This window comes from Balaenoptera acutorostrata, chromosome 2, assembly GCF_949987535.1.
Source record: "Balaenoptera acutorostrata chromosome 2, mBalAcu1.1, whole genome shotgun sequence".
Classification (NCBI taxonomy): domain Eukaryota; kingdom Metazoa; phylum Chordata; class Mammalia; order Artiodactyla; family Balaenopteridae; genus Balaenoptera; species Balaenoptera acutorostrata.
The window spans coordinates 80,587,909-80,605,497 of record NC_080065.1 but is presented as its reverse complement, the minus strand read 5'-3'; the positions used below and the strand labels follow the sequence as shown (position 1 = coordinate 80,605,497).

General features: G+C 40.3%; 1 pseudogene; it reads left to right on the top strand.

Annotated features, from left to right (window-relative positions):
- Nucleotides 1–14,453: 14,453 nt before the first annotated feature.
- On the top strand, nucleotides 14,454–15,890 carry LOC103017728 (mitochondrial import inner membrane translocase subunit Tim17-A-like; annotated as a pseudogene).
- The last annotated feature ends 1,699 nt before the right edge of the window (nucleotides 15,891–17,589 follow it).

Below are 17,589 nucleotides of genomic sequence, written 5' to 3'. Positions count from 1 at the left end.
TGAGGGTCAGCGGAGACAGAATTGCTGTGTGCTGTTGTGCACTACACAACCCTAGGGGGCGCCATGCACACAATAACAGTGCAGATTTTCATGTTTGTTAGGCCTAACAAAATTTTCAATTTGTTGCCTGAAAAATTTTCAAGTGTAGGTCAAGAAAATATTCTAATAAGGTAAGTATACTCGTCCAGTTTTCTCACAAGTGGAAGTAAAGGAAGGGTCTTGAGAAAGGGGTGCCTATTTCTAACTCACACAAGAGTGTCAATGGGACAGTGGCAGCCCTGACTCTGGGTGTCTGCTGAATGCTGTGTCCTCAGCTAAACTAGCCTCACCAGCGCTGGGCCACAGTAGCCAGTACTCATTGGTAATGTCCTCCTCGACTTCCTTTTCTTTTTATGTCATCTCTCACCTGTTGTCCTAAGTGCCCTAAGGCCATCCTTCCTGGAAAGACCTCATTTGAACCTGAGGACCCCTTAGGGCCCTTCACCTTTCCTTGGGCTATTCTAATTTTACCCAGTCTAGTCTTCTAGTAATCTCTGAAGTGTTTAGCACTTGACATTTTAGAAGATATCCTTCATGTTCCATCTCATGGTTCTTATGAGGAAGCCAGTGCAGGTGTGAATATCCTGATTTCACAGGCAAAAATACAAGGAGGTTCAGACAGGTTAAGTGACTTACATTAAGCGAATGATGAAACTGATTGACCAGACCCCAAGTCTTCTGACCATTCCTTGGGCACCATCCGTCCTGGGATGCATTATACTAAATTATGCTAAGGTGTGAGTGTTTACTTCTAGTCTAAAGGGGAGCTCAGTGCTAAGTGGATCCTTAATGCTCCCTGGCAATTATATTTCATTTCCTTAGTCCATCACTCTCCCATTCTCCTAGATTACTCTCATACTTTTTCCTCTGACCTCAACTGCCATAAGCTCCTGTCTCATCCTCACTCTCAGCTGATGACCTTTTTCTTCTATTTCACCATGAATATAGAAGTAAATAGGAGGGAATTTTGGTAAGCCCACCCAATGCATTTATAGACCTGTGTGCATTTGGGTCCATAAATTCTGACTCCACTCCTCGTTCAACGGATGAGCAATCTGTGCCCTCATTCAGGTCCATCCCCCAATTGTCCTGAGTCCCACCTTCTCTCACCTATTCAAGGACCCTTTTTCCCTCTACTAGATCACTCCCATTGGCATTAAACATACTTTTTTTTTTTTTTGGTCTTCCACCCACCTAAAAACACATAACCTTCATTTGATTCTATATACTCTTCTAGCTACCATTCACTTTTTCCCTTTTCTGCACAGGAAAAGATCCTGAAATGTTGTTTTGCTCTTTCCAATTTCTTTCTTTGCTGTGGTCTGAATTGTGTCCTCCCCACTTCCCCTGCCAAATTCATATGTTGAAGCCCTAACCCCAAATGTGACTGTATTTGGAGATAGTGTCTTTAGGATGTAACTAAGGTTAAATGAAGTCATGGGTTGGGGTCCTAATCTGATAGGATTGGTGGCCTTATAAGAAGAGAAAGTGATCTCAATCTTTTTCTTTCCCTTTCTCTCTCTCTGCACACACACACACAATCATGAAAGTGTGAGGACACAGTGAGAACGCAGCTTTCTGCAAGCCAGCAAGAGGGTTCTCACCAGGAACCAAATCTCTTGGCGCCTTGATCTTGGACTTCCCAGCCTCCAGAACTGTGAGAAAGAAACTTCTGTTGTTTAAGCCACACAGCCTATGGTATTCTGTTACAGCAGCGTGAACACAAAGACACTCTTGAATCACTAAAATCAGGCTTTCTGTCCCTTGCACCTTCCATTAAAATTGCTCTTGTCAAGGTCCCTGGTGACCTCTCTGTGGCCAAATCCAGGGGTCAATTCTCAGTCCTCATCTCACCCCATCAGCAGCATTCGACAGAGTTGAGAGCTATCTTCTACTTGAAGCTCATTCTTTACTTGGCTCTCAGGGCTATGAGTCTCCCATGGCTCTTTTATTCCTTTTCAGGGGTTTCTCATTCATCTCTCTGACTCTGAGTAGGTGATCAACCATCTCAGTTTGCTTAGAGCTTTCCTGAATGTCCCGTGTCCTGGGAACCCTCAGCCCTGGGCAAAGCAGAACAGTCGGTCACCCTACCTCTGAGGGTTGAAGTGTCCCAGAGCTCAGTCCTTGTACCTCTAGACTCACTACCTTCATGATCTCACCCAATCTCATGGCTATAAGCTGATGATTCCCCCAAATCCCTGTTTCCCCAAACGTGCCCCCTCTGCATCCAGGCTTCCCCATTGCAGTAAATGGCAATAGGCTTTTTCCAGTTGCTCAGGCCCCCAAACTTGGAATTCTCCTTCACTCCTCTCTTTCTCTCTTACCCTACCTGTTCATCCCACCTTCAAAGTATATCCAGAATGGGTCACTTCTCCCCACCTCCTCTGCTGCCACATTGGTCTAAACTATCACTGTTTCTTCTTGTATTATTACAGTGGCTTCCTAAAACCAATATCCTTTCTGCCAAACTTCCCCCACCTCCCCAACCAATTATTCTCAACAAAATAGCCAGTGACGATGTTGAATTTAAGACTGACCATGGAACTTATCTGCTCAAAATCCTTCAATAGTTTTCCATCTTATAAAGGACAAAACCTTTCTAATAGCTACAAAAGCTTTCTGATGTCTATATGATGGGGTCCTTCCATAGCCATCTGACTTCATCTCTTATATCTCTTTTCCTTGTTTACTCTCCTCCAGCCACAAAGGCCACCTTGGTACCCCTTGAACAAGCTCTTGCCTCAGGGCCTTTGATCTTGCTGTTGCTTCTGCTTAAATGCACTTTCCCTGGAGAGACCCTCTGCTCATTCCCTTGCTTTTTTCTGGTCTTAATTCAAATATTACTTTCTCGAAGAGGCCTTCCCTATCTAAAACTTATAATTTCCTCTTATGTACACACACACTTCCTGTTACTCTTTCCTGCTGTACTCCCCCCTTAGCATTTATCTATCTAATATGCATTTACTTTTCTTACTAATTGTTTCCCCTGCTAGAATCTAAGTTCCATGGGGCAGAAATTTTTATCTCCTTTGTTCATTGCTCTGCCCCGGTGTCTAGAATAGTGTCTGGCACATGGTAAGTGCACAATAAGTATATGTTAAATAAATGAATAAATGAACTCCGTAAAGATGTGTAGACAAAATTCTACAGGGGAGCTCAGAAATACGGGTGACAGTGGATGAATGTGATGTGAGTTGTGGAGGAGCTGGCATTTCACCTGAGCTTTGCAAAATGCACAGACTGGCGGTCCCTAAAGTCTGAGTGGCAACCGCAGGAGTTTGACTCTTCTCTTGCCCCCCTAACAGGCCTAGAGACACTTCCAGGAGCTCTTACTGCCTAGGACTCTCCTGACAATTGGAGAGAGGAAAGGCCTCTCTCTCTATCATCGAACGTTTCTTGTCCTATTCTCTACCTGTGTTTCAGCCAGTTATCTATCAGAAAGGATCTAATAAATTCAGCATGGTCTTCACACCCAACACGGGACAATACCTTAGTCCAGGCATTTTAAACATTAGTGTGTATAAAACTCGCCTGGAGAGCCTCTTAAACTGTAGACTCTTGGGACCCACCTGCACAAGTTTCAAACAGCTGGTTTTGATCCAGAGATCCAAGGACCACACGCTGAACAACTCAAAGAACGGACTTTTTAATGGTGACATCCCTGCAAACCTACAGGGAACATACTTTTCGTTGGGGAGGCCTCCTTGGTGTTCCTAAAATTGCTACTATATTCCTGTAAGCAATCAGCTGTCTGTCTACCCTCCTGTCAGTCTGCCTATGAATCCATCAGCATCTTAGATTCTGTGTCTATGTGGATTTTCCTATACTGTAGTGGTACTGGAGGAGCTTTTCCCTTTCAAAACAACTTCCTCAGGTTGTAATTACCATCTGCACCTCCCCCAAAGCTGAACCACATCCTACCGGGAAGTCTGCCCTCAGGTGCCAATGAGCAATTTGCTGTCATCCCTACCTTGTGTTTATACCTTGCTACTCCTCCTTCCATCTGTCAGCGAGGCTCTCTTTTTCCATTCCTGGTTCCCTGTTACCACTTCTGTCTCCCCCACCTCTGAACAAACAGCTTCTCCCCAGATACCTAATCGTAGCCAAGCTGCTATAGTGAATTTCCACCTCCTTCTGCTGTGTTTCCTGCCTCCGGACTCCTACAGCCCTTTACTGGGCTTCGGCTAATATCAGCCAAATTAATTGACTCACCACATTAAGAAGGGCAACACATTAAAATATAGTAACCTTGGACTTCCCTAGTGGCACAGTGGTTAAGAATCCGCCTGCCAATGCAGGGGACACGGGTTCGAGCCTTGGTCCGGGAAGATCCCACATGCCGCAGGCAACAAAGCCTGTGTGCCGCAACTACTGAGCCTGTGCTCTAGAGCCCGCGAACCACAACTACTGAGCCCGTGTGCCTAGGGCCCGTGCTCCGCAACAAGAGAAGCCACAGCAGTGAAAAGCCGGTGCACTGCAACGAGGAGTAGCCCTTGCTCGCTGCAGCTAGAGAAAGCCCGCACCCAACAACGAAGACCCAATGCAGCCAAAAATAAAATAAATAAATAAAAAATAGTTAAAATATAGTAACTTTGATCATTTACAATGAAATAAAATGCCAAGGGAAAAAATACGCCCTGGAGACATGAATTCATCTTTGTATACAGTCTGCCACACGTACTCACATGTGCAGAGTCCAGGACAAACAAAACACAACTAAAAAAAAAAAAAACTGCCATGGCTGATAATGACAAAGGTAGGTAAACTCATAATTCAAAGACAATAACAATTCGAGTGGCTAGTTATTATGTTGCCATCCGATACAGAAACCATGAGTTTTTGTGGAGGCAATAAAAGCTCGTGCTCATTGTTAAATTAGTTTACAGAATCTCTATGAGACTGGGAACGGGAATATTTATTCTAGCTGCTCTAGCCCCATGACTTATTTCCCTCATTTCTCTGCAAAAATCTCTTCTGCTGCAAGGAAGTTTCTTGCTCTGCAAGGTGAGTGAACCTTGTGCCTTCAGCAGCCTGCTCGAAGAGACCTCAGTTCCACATCCCCGAGGGTGTCAGCTCTCCAGGCACAGGTGCTGGTGGGCAGCCATCCCGCTTGCTGCTCTGATGATCTCCAGGAGCCTGTTTTTGCTGTGTAATAAGACCAGTGTCCCCAGCCATCCAGCCTCACACAAGCACCAGCGCTTCAAGGTGAACGGAAATATCTTTTTGAAAAGCATGTAAATAGATTCTAATCCCCAAATCAATGAATGTATTTTTGGCCCTCGACATCCACACGTTTAGCCAAATGGCCCTAGGACAGAATTTAATATTGTATCTGTTTGTCTCATCAGTAGAAAGGGTAATGAAATCCATAAGCGGGAAGTTTTTCCTTGCTCTGGGAATACCTTTATGTCCCACCATTAAAATAGACGAGATTCTGTTCTGTACAAAACTTACCTCTGGGGCGCATTCCTTCAGTATGTACTACAGACCCACATCCTCTTATGGCCAGGATTCCTAACCTTGTAAGTGTTTGGGCATCTTCCCTTTGTCCTTCTTCTAGCTTGGCTAGCTTTTAAAATGAAAGTGAAAATAATTTTGTCCAGCACATTCTTTTCCCTAGAAATTTGTAATCGGCTTTTCATAGTTATAGACATAACTAGACCAAACTGTAACCTAAGAGGATGGGAAAACATTTACTGAGTGCCTACTATGTGCAGGGCACAGGGTAGGTGTATTTATATATTTATAGTTCAGTTAATTCTCACAACAACTAAATGAGTATAGTATCCCATTTTACAGGTACAAGTTGAGGAACTTTCTCAAAGTCATATAGCAGTGTGGCTGACTAAAGTCTATGCTCTCTCCACATTGCCAAGCTGCTTATCTTTGACATCTCTATATATCTTCATCCTTTTCTGCTCCCTTCTTCTTTATGGCATCTCTTCTGCCTCTTTCTGTTGAATTCATTCAATCATCAATCATTCATTTATTCTCTCAGTCAGTCACATAAGCATTCAAACGTTTATTGGGTAATTTCTAAGTTCTTTCCTAGACATACAGCAGTGAGTGAAACAGAAAAAAGTCTTCTCTGATGTTATTCTAAAAGGCAATGTACAATAAGTACACAGGCATTTAAGATGAAGTATGGTGAGTGTAATTATAGAGGAAAGCAGAGGTGCTGGGCAGCCCAGCAGAATTCTTGTATAGTCATCCCTTCTGAAATTATTATTGAAATAATCATTACACACTTTGATGTGTTTTTAGCCTTTCTTCTATGAACATATACATATATATGTATGTGTGTATATATATACATGTGTGTGTGCGTCTGTGTACTAAACATGTTATACATATAATTTTTTATATCGTGACTTTTCCATTTAGTCTTAATGATATGCTATATTTTGACATTTTACCTGTTATTTTTGAAAATAGGATTTCAATAATTGGCTAATCATAATTCTATTTAACTGCTTTTTTATTTTTGGATCTTTAGATTGTGGCCAACTTTTTTTGGTAATAGTAATAATACTGTGATAATATTTTACACAGAATCATTTCATATACCTCTGATCGTTCTCTAAGGAAATGATGGATCAAAGGGTAGGAATATTTGTGAGAATCTTGATACACATTGCCAAACTGCCCTGAAAAAAATTATATTTTTGCAAGGCAAATTGAAAATATGTAAAAAGAGACATAAAATTTCTATACCCAAATGTAGAATTTGTACATCTTAAAATATATTCCAGGGAACTATCCCAAAATACAGAAAAAGACATACAAACACATTCACCATAGTGTTAAAATAAGTAAAAATTGGTGTTTGTCTTAATTGTCCAAGACTAGGGAAATACTAAGAGTAATATTCTGTAGGACTTAATTATGACAACCATTAAAAAATAGAGTTTATTAATGATTACTTATGATATGTAAAATGTATATATTACAATGTTAAGTGGAAAACTGAGATACAAAATGTTATATACAGTTTGATTTCAACAACTTTAAGAAAAATTCCAAAAGGAATTTTATCAAAGCTTTAATGGGTTTGGGGAGGTAGGATTATGAATAATTTGTTTTCCTTCTTTCTAGTTTACTGTATTTTTATTAATATGAATTACTTCTATATTTTAAAAATGACTAAGACAACTCTTCATTTGTTGTGCAATTATGTTTTTTTCCCCAGATTTCCTTACCAATGTCAGTATGGGGACAAAATTTCAGCCATATTTTCATTTTCTAATGGCATGCACCAGTTTTAACGTTTTGTTAAGAAGTCATACTAGAAATCACAAGTTTCCTGGCTGCAGGCTGCTTTGAAGTGAGCAGGCTGAAAATGCCTGCTAATTCCAGATGCTTTCACAGATTCCACCCGACAGAGATGGGGATGGGGTGTAAGATGAGGAATTCTGGTTGCGTTCCTGACTTGCTCAATTCCCGCATCTCTTAGAAAGCAGCAGCAGCAGCAGGGAAGGTTCCTGTCTGATCTGCTATTGATCCTGACGGAAGCAGGCAGGGAAGCACTTTGAGAGCAGAATATTCAGCTTCAGGCTGAGAAAGCACTTTTCACTCCAGATCTCAGACTCGATTTCCATCAGTCAATAATTGTTTTAGACTTTAGTTTGTGTTTATTTTTTAAGATGGAAGAGAGCATTATTTGATCTGACATAAAATAAGAAATGTCTTGAAGAGGATTCACTAGGAGACATTTAACATTTTTCTAAGAATTGAGGTGTCTCTGTGGTTATTTCTTATATTTTAAATTCAATATCCATATATATACATATACACTTTTACAACATAAATGCATAAACCTGACATATTTTTCAAGTGAAGTCTTTTTTTCTATTTTTACTTCCTCCTTCCCTCAACCCTCTCACCCATGTTAACTACCTACCATGTAGCCTTTGTAGGAGATCTTTGTATCTTCAGAATATGTCAAGTAGATTAAAACATCTCTTTCTTACTCAGATTTTTTGGGGAATGTTAAACTTCAAATGTTAGCCAGGTTTGAGAGCTCTGTGACTCTCATTAGTAGCTAGTCTGTGCTAAAACTATACTTAGAGAAGTGTTATCTGATTTTATGTTAAGAATCGAAGATTTGAATGTTGTTTTTGGCAAGTGAACAGATTCTTTTTTATGCTACCTCAACTTTAAAATGTTCAAATAAATGTTCTATGACTTAAGAAATAAAAAAATACTTCCAGTGGGCATTTACAGGGAAGGGCACCAGGGAAATTTCTGGAATGATAGAAATCGTCTATGTCTTGACTGTGTTGATTACCTAGGTGTAGAGCATCCATCCAACTGTACTGAATTACATGCTTAAAATGGGTGCATTTTTTATTAAGATATACTTGACATACATTATTATATTAGTTCCAAGTACGCAATGTAGTGATTCAATATTTTTATACATTATGAAATAGTCACCAGAGTAAGTCCAGTTCCCATCTGCCACCATACAAAGTTGTTACAATATTATTGACTATATTCTAAAATGGATGCACTTTATAGTAGGTAAACTGTACACAAATAATGTTTATAAGACAAAAGCACTTCTGTTTATCTAAACTCTGAGTTTTTAGAATTTGCCACGAAGACATTGTTGCTTACCACTACCGTCCTCACCCCTCTCCCACCTGTGATGATATGTGGATTTCAGATGATTTATTCTATGGGGCCATTTATGGACTGGGAAGTGATGGAGAGGCAAAAGTGGCTCTGCAGGTGACAGGTGTCACTCAAGGAAATGTCACCAGAGCTGTTTGCAGAAGCTGAGATAGGCTTAGTTCTTTCATGAGCATCTCCCAGGTGGTGGTGAAAGATGTAGAAGGAGGCATCTTGACTTGATGTCATGGAGACAGAGTCCAATTCTCTGTCCATATTTATCTCTCTCTGCTCCCTTTCTCATTACTGTATCAAGCAGAGGTCAGGCAGAACGATAGGTACCAGTTAATAAAACAAACATCATTATTTCTGAACCAGGCAACTCTCCCACTGCTTGTTATGGTCTCTCTAAAGGCAATTTTGGGCTAAACTTTATTGTGGCTTTATTCTATTGTTTAATTATGGTGGTGACTAAAATATTTTTTAAAGAAACAGCTTCATAATGCATCTAACTCTAAACTGCTCTTGGTTAGAAACAGTGAAATTGAGACTATGCAATGGCCAACGTAGATAATTTCCTTTCCTTATTCCCTAACATTTGGCCTTTTTTTGTAAACGCTTTTTAAAAAGCTCAAGTCTCAATAATAATGTTAATGGTATAAATAAAATTGAAGAAGGATATTGAAGATACTTATGAGTAAAGACTTCAACTACTCTGAAGAAAGAGGAATGGATTTATCTGTGCAGGCCTAGCATGTATTTACTTATTTATTTTAAATTTTCTTCAACAAAATCTTTGGGAATTTCACTGGATAATTCTTTGTTTGCCTAGTATGTTTTAGTAATAAATAAACTGTATGTTTAAGTAATAAAACTATCCGATAATGCAATTTTTCAATTTATCCAAATTGAGAGAGAACAAGCTATTTACCTGATAACACTGAAAATGTATAATCCTGTCACTGACCAAGTGGTGTAGAAAGTCATCCAAACATCCAATTGGAGTTTACTTTTTACCATCTCCCCGGGCAGTATGTCGCAGTGGATGGGCCGGGCATGCTGTCACGCCTGGTGGAAGGGGTGGGGATGGCGTTGCCCCTCTCTAGGCCTCAGTTCCTGCAGGGGTCCTTCCCCTGCCAGGCTGGGTGTGGTGAGTATATCTCAAGATGGAGCCAACTACTTATTAAAGGAAAATGCCTCCATTATCCACTGGGGAGCGTGTCCACTAGTGCCCTGGCTTCAGGGAGGAGGGGGAAAGCTGCTCTGCAGGAAGCCAGTGAGGACATTTGCTCTTGGAGGGAAGAGAACTGCTGGGATGTGTGTGGGAGAGTGAGGAGACAGCATCACTTAAAGAGTGTGGACCATTTAGGGCTTGAGGCGACCCCTCCTTTGACTGCAAATCTTCAGCTGTTTCTAGATGCATTAAATGCTTAGGAAGAATAGTATATATATTTTTTCTTTTTATTATTTTTTTAAACATCTTTATTGGAGTAAGAATAGTATTTTTGTTTGTTTTTAGAAACCAGTGAACAGGCAGAGTTTTGTGACTGGTTTACACTTGTGGAACAGAGATCCGAGCACAGATGTAGGAGCTGGACACAAGGGAGTATCAGGAAGTAAGCCCTGAGGATTTCACACAACCCAGTTTGAGACAAAAACCAAACCCCTGTCGGGGGTAATGGTTCCAGTCTTAGGATGAAGCAAAACCATGAAAGGCAGAGCAGACGATGAAAACAATATGAGATCCTGAGTGACTTCCTTGAACACTAAGTCAAACATCTTTTGCAAACGTCCCTATTAGACTTTCAAGTTTTATGAAATAATACAATTCCTTTTTGAATAAATCAGTTGGAAGAGGATTGTATATTACTTGCAGTAGAAACAACCTAATTGATATAAGTAATATAAAAGAGTATTATTACCATATATGTAAATCATACTCTTTAGAGTTTAGATGTACAAATAAGTAAATGATATTTTAATTTTAAAAAGCTTTGAACAAGCAAATCAAAGATGTTAAACAGCCCACTGACTTAGCAGTATGTGAAATGGATATTAAATCACTTGATGTGGAATAGTTTTTAATGTTTTAAATATCTTTTATGGAAGGTTAGTTGAACACTAAAAAGCATAAAAAATTTACAACATCTTGGCAACGTGTTTAGGTCTCAACTCCAAGTTTATGTTTATATTTTCATAGTTTTTTTATATACAGATAAAGGATGATAAATCTAGTCTGGGATAAACTTAAATTAACTCTCTCTCTCTACAAAAGCAAATTTATTTCATATTATTCATAGTTGCTCACGGACCCGTGGTGTTTAAGAGATGTGGAACAATTTCCCCAAAGTGTGAACTTAATCATTTTTTTCCTGTACCTTTTGTAATAATTCAGGTTTTTAAAGCTTCAGGAATGAAAATGTTCCAAGTAACAAAAGAGTTGTTAAGGTGAGAACATAGATCAAGTCTTATCATGTCAAGTAGAGCAATTTAATTATAGACCATTTGAACAAAGCTTGAAATATTAATATAGATGGGTGAAGGTACAGATTCCAGTCCTCATGAAAAAGTTTCAGAATACCACTTCTTTTCATGTAAACCCATCTTTCTTGTCCCTTCGATATTTTCACCTCCAAACAGGAGGAGCAGTCCTGGGAACATGAACCCAGATCCATTTTCCCTGCAGCAACTTTCTTTAACCTTTAAGACTCTTTTTTTTTCGTTGACTGAAGAACCGTGACTTGTCCTATTGGAATCGTGCTCTTGCAGCGCGTCTCTGTTACTGTTCCTAGTCCGGGAGACTTGCTGTAAGGGACAAAGAAATGGAGAGGGAGAAGTTGACATATATGCGCATTCAGTTTTCTCTATTCCGTATGCACTCTTTGAAAGAACATGGATGTGTATTTCTCTGTGTAAACGGGGAAGGGTGGATTCAGCAAGCTGTGAGTCAGCCAGACAATTCTGGAAGGACTGTACCAGACCAGGAAGGTTTATTAACCCAACTGGTCACAACTAACAACCAGGTAGAAAAAGCGCTGGCGTTCCTGCCAGGAGATGGCTGTGCCAGCCGTCCCCAGGGGGCATCTGACTCTGCCGGTTCTGTTCAGACTCAAGGGAGACAAAGTATCTAGGTGACTCTCCTAATTAGAATGAGCTGCCAATAAGGCATGATAAAGGAAATAATAAACTAAAGTGGGACATTCTGTGACCAAGACTTGAAGGACATAGGGATAGAAAGAGGAGGCTTCAGGGCGGGGAGCTGGAGGTGTTGAAGGGGAGGAGAGAGGGAGAGAGGAGCGAGACTCCGCACTGGGTCATTATCCTGGCCTGGCTGCAGCTGGTTGCTAGCTGCCCAAAGGCGAGAGCGTTCAAGTGAGAATCTCATGAAAGGCGGTTCTGCAACCCTGACCCTGTGCTCCTCCTACTAGGAGAGACTGCTGTCCAGGTGGTTTCTTTGAGAACGGAGTGACCCATGTCAGTCTGCCCAGAACTTTGCTGCCTTTTGCACTGAAAGTCCCGCACTGGTTGGTCACCCTGGGGTCCTGGGAAATTCTATGCAGGCTGGTGGGTAGGACCTTGCAGGCAGTGGTGCTCTCTTGGATTACTGGATAGTATTACTATCCAGGGCAGGTCAAAGGAGGAGCGATGGAAGCAAACCTGAAAAGCATGGTTCACGTAGGAAATTTACTTTTCTCTCATTTTAATTTGGATTCCAGGATCCCTTGATTTAGAGAAAGAAGCACAAAGCTGTTACTACTGAGGTTCTAGATAACGCTCGGGTATCAGGAGGCCAACAAACCTGGTTCAGGGGACAGAAATAAAGAGATTAGAAATATGAGATACAGGGGGTGGTAGTAGAGGTCTGGCTATGGAGTAGGTTTCTTTTACCCTCCACCTCTACCATGGCAAGAAGCTGGCTGTTCATTTAACTTTACCATAGTTCCTATTAGAAGAAGCCCTCACTACATGAAAATAACCATGGGAGAGGCAATTAAATTACATAGAAAAAAAATTCCACTGATTTCAATTCAAAATATGTGTACACATAGCAAAAACCCCTGGAGGAAATGTATAAGGAGGTTAAAATAGTGCCATGGAACGTGTTAGCTGCCTGTCCTTTTGCAGGAATTAGAAAACAAAATAATCATATTACGTTCTATTGAAAAGGCTTTCCAACACGTGGGCTGAGTACCCGTTGATGTTAATCCATGAAGGACACAGAGCTGAAGAGGTAAAAGAATCTGGAGAATTGTCAGCAAGAAGCTGTGCAGGTCTGTGGTGACCTAAATGGGAAGGAAATCCAAAAAAGAGGGGATATATGTATACGTATAGCTGATTCACTTTGCTGTACAGCAGAAACTAACACAACATTGTAAAGCAACTATACTCCAATAAAAATTAATAATAATAAAAAAAAGTAGCTGTGCAGGTAACAATGGGGCAGGACATAGAGAAAGAGATGATTTACCTTTGAAGCTACCTCAGTGGCTTCAAATTCTTCACTGAGACATTTCATCATTTTTCCTTGAAAGGAGAGTTCATGGTCAAGTAACTTTGGGAAACTGTTTCCCTTTACTCCCTCTTCAGCATGTACTTTAGCAGGTCGAACTGCTTAACTTTGTTTAGGTATAGTATTTCCCAAAGTTATAGAACCAGGTAATCTTATTTTATTTTCAATTGAGAAACAATTACTATCATCCTAGGGAAATAGTGAACCACAGAACATACTTCAGAAAAACTGCTTCAGAAAGTTTGTTCCTGAGAATAATCCCAGTGACATTCTTTTCAAGGTCAATGGCATCTTCAGTTGGAATATGTGGCCTTTCCGAAAAGAAGCGTTGTCTTAATTAATTGGAGCTCTGCATGATTGTATCTTTGTGAATCTTCTCTTTGAAACGACATCTAAAATCCAAAATCTAAAATGAGACCAGTCTTTTAGAAATGCTGTAAACAAGAAAAGAGTTAGAAAGGCAAATATGAAAATTAAAGTGGCCATTTGAAGATCAGAATGATATTTCAATTAAAATCATTCAAAACAGGTGTTGAAATTCTTGCTAAAATTTGGATGGAATTAAACGTAAAAATTAACAAGGGCTCATTGGGAAAAGACTGCTGTTTACTTGAAAATGGCTGAACTAGAAAAAATACAAATGTAGTTCCTACCCAAACACTACCCTTTCAATTGCAAACCTGTTGAAAGTGCAAAACATAGGAAAATTACTTTATAAATATTTTATAACTAGAGGACATTTTAGCTGAGCAGCCTAAACATAGCCTTTTAGGTTAGAAGCAATATACTTTCGTTTTAATATGATATAAATAGGTCATCTATCTTTATCGGAGAACATTGTTTTGCACTGAGTCAAAAAAAAAGGGAGGCTTTATTTAGATGTGAGGAAACAACAGGCATTCATTAAGAATATTTAGAAAAAGGGGGTGGGGGGAGGGATAAATTAGGAGTATGGGATTACCAGATACACCCTATTATATATAAAATAGATAAGCAACAAGGATTTACTGTAGAGCACAGGGAACTATATTCAGTATCTTGTAATAACCTATAATGGAAAATAATCTGAAAAAAATATAACTGAATCACTTTGCTGTATACCTGAAACTAAAACAATATTGTAAATCAACTATACTTCAATTCAAAAAAAGAAAAAGGGTGTATTATCTTTCAAGAAGTCTCTGAAGATTTGTCTTGATTGAATTGTCCTTTCCAAAATAAATGAAGCACTAAAGAGGTTTGTTATCACTTGACTGAAGTCGTCTAGAAAAGTGGTTTCTCTCTATGAGTTATGCGACACAGGGAGGTGAGTAGATGTCTTGGCCTTGGATGAAACTATGTACTCTTTCTGGAGTTGCCACATCCATACACAGGACCATGCCCAGGAAGATTTGTGAGCAGTCAGTTTTCCTTGGGGAGTTCCACATGCCCAAGAATATTCCTCCTCCCCATCTCAGTATCTTCATAAGCGTCCAGTGTTTCAGGTCTCCAGCTGCCAAGAGTCCCTTCTTTGGTACTCCATGCTGGCCTGCTTACGCAATGCATCTTTCCTGTATCTTACTGAAACTTCAAATCTTTTCCTCCTTCCTATTTACAAGAGCAAAACACTGGAAACAACTTATATGTGAAACAGTAAAAAAATTTAAGAAATGGATTCTGATGAAATACAAATCAATCACTAAAATGATGATTTTGTTCACCAGAGAAATGTTAAGTGAAAAAAAACCAAGATATAAATTCTATGTATTATATAATCCATATATATAAATTCTATCTATGCATTCTTTCTCTATACATGCATGTATACATATTCTATGTAAGTATTCTCTATATACACATATTTACACATACATGCAGCACTAAAATGTTAATAGCACTTATCTCATGGTATAATTACAGTTGATTTTTGTCTTTACCCATTTTATTCATTCCAAATTCCTCACAATAGTTGTGTATTTCCATTAAGAAAAAAAATTGTTTAGAAATAATAGAACTATTTTCACTATGATCCATTCCAGTCTTTGAATTCCTGGTTTTTGCTACAGGAACTGGACTTATTCATGCAATTATGTTAATATATGTGGCACAGACCTTGAATTTTGTGTCAAGAGGTCTGGAGACTAGACTTGTCCTCTGCTGATCGGCTCTGTGACCATCCTTGGACAAGTGCCCTGGCCTCTCGGTCCGGGCATCGCGGCGCGGCGGAGTCAAGAGGGAGGAGTAGGCGTGCGAGCCCCGCCCCTGGCGCCTTGTGGATGACTGTGGTGGGGCCTTTGCCATGCGCACCGTAGGTGGTGGTATCTTTCAAGCCCTCGAAGGTTTTCGCAGTTCTCCGGTGGGAGGAAACCACAAACTAGGCGGAAGTTTGACAGATCTTAAAACCAGGGCTCCGCAGTTGGGAGGTAGCTTTGCAGTCTGGGGAGGTCTGTTTTCCATGACTGACCGCAGTATGGTTCAAGTCAGAGGAAAAGAAGATCCCTGGAATTCCATCACAAGTGGTGCCTGAAAAGGAGCCATTCTGACAGAAAGAAAGAGGCCAGTGGTTATGGTTGGGTCAGCCGTGATGGCTGGCGTTTTTCGAGCTCTAACTGAAGGAGCTGGTATCTTGTTGGCAAGATTTGCCTCTGCACAATTCCCCAACAGTCCTCCGTTTGCTGAAGACCTCTCCCAGTTGCCTTCAACCCATTTACCATACTCACCTTTCAGAGACTATGGACAAAACCAATAGGACTTCTTTCCCAGGATTTCTTTAATGGAATGAGCTGTAGTTCAAGGAAGGATTTCAGAAAATCAAGTTACAGCCTGATTTTAAAGCCATAGGTGGGACAACTATGGCCAGATAGGCTATGAAGAGACATTTGGCACCTTTTTCTATTTAAAGGAAGATGGTGGGAGGGGGATTCTTAAAAGATAATACATTTATTTATTCATACTTGGCTTGCATTTGTGATCCAAATAAATGTCTAAAATCTTTAAAAGGAAATACAGTAAGTCCTTAGAAGATGAAGGACCAAACGCCAAACGGCAATGAAACACAACCGTCATTTCCTTGGGGACTTCTCTGCCTGGTTTTGTTGTTAGTCAAACAATAAAAAACACCTGGAGATTGCTCTTTTTTAAAAAGAAAAAAGAAGAGGTTCGGATGAGACAGATGACCCTTGAGGCACCTCTCTGGTGAGTCTGTGGCTCTGACCCCCCCCAAGTAAGGTATGGTCACTTTAAGGGGCTTGTGCATCCATCCCAAGAAGTACATTTAAATGATAAACATTTTTGTGACATAACTGGCAGTCCTGTATGAGAATATTTGTGGGTTTGTGGGCTTTTCCAGTCCTTACTTATGTCTCTAGGACAATGGTTCTCAAACTTGAGCCGGCATTAGAATCACCTGGACCCTTGTTAGAATAGAGACAGCTGGGCCCCAGCCCAGGATTCCTGATTCAGCGGGTCAGGGTGGGGCTGGAGAAATTAACGTTTGGAACAAGTTCCAGGTGATGCTGGTGATCTGGAAGAACCCGCCTGAAGAAAATAACCTGGTTGGGGGAAGGCATTTCTCATGTCTGTAAGTATCTTGGATTTCTGTTTTTTCCCCTTTCCAGAATTCTTAGAGAAGTGTTCTGAAGATTATGCAAGGATATCTTCAGGACAATTTTATTTTAAAATTTCCTACAAAAGCAATGAAAACATTATTCCTCTGGATGTCTAAGTAGGAGCAAATGAAGAGATTAATGAGAGGCTTGGGTCTGAGGGTGGTCTGAGGAAGAGAGGGTGTGTTGTTTAGGTTGACTAGAGTCTCCTGCACCCAGAAGGCACACAGTTTCTTTGATGAATTCGACAAGAAAGTGAGATGGTTTTCTCTGTGGAGCATGTTTAACCTAAATACCAAGATGGGCTCAGGATGTCACAGTTACTTGATTGGTACCTGGATAAGCCCTCACAGACATTTCCCCTGTCTTGTTACTCAACTTACAGAATCAGTAGCAACTATGGGCGTGAACATCAGAGTCGGCAAACCCAGGCAAGGACGCTTACAAGGCAGCCTCTTCTGCCTGTGGAACTAGTTCCCATTCCAGGAATAAATCATATATTGTCACTTTCCATATCTTTTGCACACACACCACCCCATCTACCTATAGTGCCTCAGACTAAGCTACTTGTCTGCTGTTGTTGTCGTCCTACTAGCCCTCTGTGAGTGACTTGTCACAGCTTACTGTCATTGTTCAATGATGTGCTGCTTCTTTCATGGAACTGGAAGTATCTTGAGTACACAGCTGGTCTTGGATTCATCCCTGTATCTCCAGAACCTAGTAGAGCATTGGACAAATGTTTTCTGTTGAAAATAGGGCCATGAATATTCACAGGCAGAATTTTATCTTTAATATGAGTAAAATGATCAATAAAACAAGACCACAACTCAAAAGCAGGCAAAT